This window comes from Austrofundulus limnaeus, unplaced genomic scaffold (assembly GCF_001266775.1).
Source record: "Austrofundulus limnaeus strain Quisiro unplaced genomic scaffold, Austrofundulus_limnaeus-1.0 Scaffold613, whole genome shotgun sequence".
Lineage (NCBI taxonomy): Eukaryota > Metazoa > Chordata > Actinopteri > Cyprinodontiformes > Rivulidae > Austrofundulus > Austrofundulus limnaeus.
The window spans coordinates 166353-170172 of record NW_013953015.1 but is presented as its reverse complement, the minus strand read 5'-3'; the positions used below and the strand labels follow the sequence as shown (position 1 = coordinate 170172).

Here is a 3820-nt window from a genome sequence, read left to right as displayed (position 1 = left end):
AAGATTACATCATCAGTGGTCCACAAAAACACTTCATGAGTGTATATGGGGTAGTGTTGAATTTCAAGCCTAGTTCTGGGAAAGGCCCATCCTTTCCTGGCTTTGTATTGGCACAAACAACTTGGGTATAAAAGCTTATGGTTTTCTAACTGCGTCAGTTCAGTTTGGAAGGCTGATCTGTCGGTTGAAGCTCGTTACTGACTGGACTCAAATAAATCCCTCTGGCTGGCCAAGAATCAATGTCTCCTCTTTATTTTTCATCTTGATAAGTGGATCTTCAGCCACTACAAGATGTGATGGTGACCGGTGACTCTTTAAAATGAAGAGGACCATGACTCTGAGCCCGACGCAGTATTTCCACACATTCTTGATAATAGTGCAGCTTAGCAACAATAACCCGCGGCTTATCGCCTGACTGGTTTCCACCTGGAGAGCGATGGGCTCGGTCAACAAGTGGCTCTTTATCTATCTGTAGAACCTCTGCTTGCAGGTTAGCCACTGCCAAAGTGTAGCTGGATTCTGGCGTCTCAGGAACTCCAATAATCCGCACATTGCACCTTCTCATGTGCCCCTCCATATCGTCACACTTCTTTTTGAGCCCAACAACTTCTTCTTTCAGTTCCAACACGGTGGTGCGTAGATTAACAACCTCATCGGACCAGTTTGACAAGCCGTCCTCCACTTCTTTAACGCTCTGTTTCACGTGGTCCAGGTCTGCGCGCAGTAACATCGTGCCGTTAGCCACTTCAGCTCTCACCGCTTGAAGCTCCCCTTTAATAAGAGTAAACTCTTCAGACAAAGCTGCTTTTATTTCGGATTTGATCACAGCTGAGAGATCTGTTTTTATAGCGGCAAGAATGTCAGACTTCAAGGAGAGTGCGTCCGCCTCGCTGCGGGAGGGAGAGGAGGGCCCTGAAAGTCCGGTTTTAGCTGCTGTCTGCTCCAATGCGGCGTCAGGCCTAGCAGTCATCGATTTGGAATGTTTGCCTTTCCTCGAGTTTGTCGCCATTCTTCTACTCTTCCAGGCAAGAATTACTCAGGGGTCGAGTCCGGATGGACCAAATGTTCAAAACAGCAAGGACATTTAGTATAGAACCACAAATAGAACAAGTCGGAGCAGGAGCCACGCGACACACGTCTCACTCCTCCGCCATCTTGCCCCACCTCCTCATAATATTGTTTATTTTAACATTTTTATTGTGAACACCAGGGAGGGCTTAGCCCTACTAGCCCACTTATACCAGCCGTCACTGCTCCAATCAGATGTGAGCGTTTCTCCATTCTGATTGGAAGGGATGCAGAGAAAAGGTCAACATGTGTAAATAAATTAAGTCCCATCTGTCAGTCTCCTGCACAAACCATCCTCCCAGCCTTCATCTGGAGGCATCTCAGGAATGAAAATCCATCAGAACCATGGAGCAGAAACGTCACCAGGANGAGAGACAGACAGAGAGAGAGAAAGTAAGAGGGAGAGCAGAAGAGACAGACAGACAAAAATAGAYATGTCTTTTAAAGGTTTCTGAAGGTTTTTAAGATTAAATTATATTTGGCTGKGAGCAATGCCTGGGACTTGTGAGCCAGTGTTTCAGCCTTTACCTCAGTCCAGAGATCTTCCAAACCAGCTCTGGGCAGACGCTTGTTGCTCAGCGTAAGACCGAAGCCTTCTCGGGGGTCAGACGAATGGGCAATACAGATCCCCTTCTTTTGGACATGGAGGTACCAACAGCATGGCAAGTCGACCAGGAAGTACTGAGGAGCAGCTCACAGCCGGATGTTGGTTTCAGGCGGGACTGCCTGACACAAAAATTGTCTTTCCTTGTAAAAAGGAGAAAACTATGCAGCTAGATGAACTGGAAAAAAGGACTGACTTCCAGTATAGGAAAAGAAGCCCGAGACRGAAACATCAGACAGTTTTAAGAAACAGGAAGAATCGTGTGTGCTTAATGTGATCTGCACGTGGTCAGAGCTCCCGTGAGAACTGTGTATGTGTCTTTGTGTGTTTGTGTGTGTTTATGTCAAGGTCGAACATCAAAATGACACATGAACTCTGTATGAGCAGAACAACTCAACTCTAAGAACCTTAGACTAATATTCTAATTAACTACTGTAATGATTAACTATGAGTTACTATTAGTAAACTAATAAACATAGTTAAACTAATAAAATGATTAAGTAATGTTTATTAAAAACAGAAAATGTAAAAAGCTAGAAGCATAAGCATTGTTGGATGAAACAAACATTCTGTCAACACTAAATCATAATTTCTAAACATGTTCTAAACAATAAAATCACATCAAATGCAAAGTTATAAAATAACTATTACTAGAGAGCCCTTGAGATTAAAGACAAGAGTCACACATTTTAAAGGGTTTATGCATTTGATTTATCCATGTGAGAGGAACAGCAGAAACAAACAGAGCATTTGTTTTGACTTGTTTTATCAGCAAAATAACAGATCCATGAGAACATGAACTTTCCTAGAGAAAAGTGGACAGTGAAAAGGCTTATTTTTTTAAATAGCTCTACATGAGAGCTGAAAGAGTTTAGTCTGTGGAGAGGGGGCTTTGACCTCAGGTGGTCAAAGGTCAATCAGTGGCAAGATGAGGTGAGGGGAAATGGGCGTGTCCACTACAACTGCCAGGTGATGGATGCCTGTTCCCAGGCTTCAAGTCAGGTGTTTTCTCCCTTGGAGGTCTGTCTGGTCCAGTTCTGCCAGAGGTTGGGTCCCTGTCCCCACCCATGGGTTCCGCCCTCTCTCCTGGAGGWCCTGGAGGGTTCATAGAGCAACCCAGTTGGTCAAAAGAGGTGTCAATCCAAACAGAAGAACCTGTAGTATCATTTCACACCCTCTTGTGTAAATTAGAAAGTACCAGCCTTATAGAACAGCCTCTGAAGAGGAGAAAAGCAGACGTGAACCCTGAGCCATGCCAGGGGAAATTAACAAGTTAATCATTGTTTAAAAACAGGTTTAAACCAGTTAAGGTGTCCAGGTTTGAGAAGTGAGTGAGGCCCGGGAATCAAGTCTCCGCCATCTTAGAAAAGAGTCTAATTTCACCAAATTCAGTCCTATGTGATGTCATCGAAACGCAGGATGTCCGCTCTCATTGGATAGAGATGAACGCTCCTGATTGGCTGAAGCAAAGTCTTCATTCTCTTTGAAAAAAGTGCTTTAGTGACATCATGTAGTCAAGTAAAATTAGCACCTTTAGAAAATTCATTTTGAACCAATTTTGCATTTAAAACATCATAATGTTAGAAACCTGGTTTTGGGTTGTGTTTTTGTTGTGTACAGTTTGTGCAGATAGTCTGGAGCTGCTGTCACTGGAGGGCGGAACCACTGATTATCACTTACACCTGCGGATCCTCTCCTGCAATCATCCAGGGGATAAAAGGAGTTGGCTGTCAGTTCTCCAGTGTCTAAGTGTTTGCCTGCAATGGTATCTCATGCTCCCACAGTTTGTTCTCTGAGCTAATTTCTGAGAAGTTTTTTCTCCCCTGTGGAACTTTAATATTAACTCCTGCTATCTCCTTCCAAGGCTTCCTCCACCACCTCCTGGTTCATCTACCAGAGTTTCCCTGAGCCTCCTCGAGAACCCAAGATCTCCTGGAGCAGTTCTGAGACTGACAGCTTCAAGGTCTTTGTCCCCGGTCTGCACGGTAATCTGTCCACCCTCCATCGCTCCAACTATCTGGCTGCGTTGCACTGCACTGACTTGTCTTTCAACCACCCACCCCCAACTTGTGGACGCTCCCTCACTACCCAAGTAAGAAGTTTTTTGGTTCCTCATCATTTCCTCAGTATTTTTGTGTTGCTCATCAG

At 44.5% G+C, this 3820-nt stretch overlaps 1 long non-coding RNA gene across 1 annotated transcript in view; it reads left to right on the top strand.

The window, feature by feature from the left end:
- LOC106531262 (uncharacterized) overlaps positions 1 to 3807 on the top strand; it is an 11975-nt gene extending 8168 nt beyond the window's left edge. Inside the window, exons 2-3 of the long non-coding RNA XR_001311890.1 lie at positions 3293 to 3437; positions 3537 to 3807. This is a non-coding gene — a long non-coding RNA (uncharacterized LOC106531262). The remainder of the gene's footprint in view (positions 1 to 3292; positions 3438 to 3536) is intronic.
- The last annotated feature ends 13 nt before the right edge of the window (positions 3808 to 3820 follow it).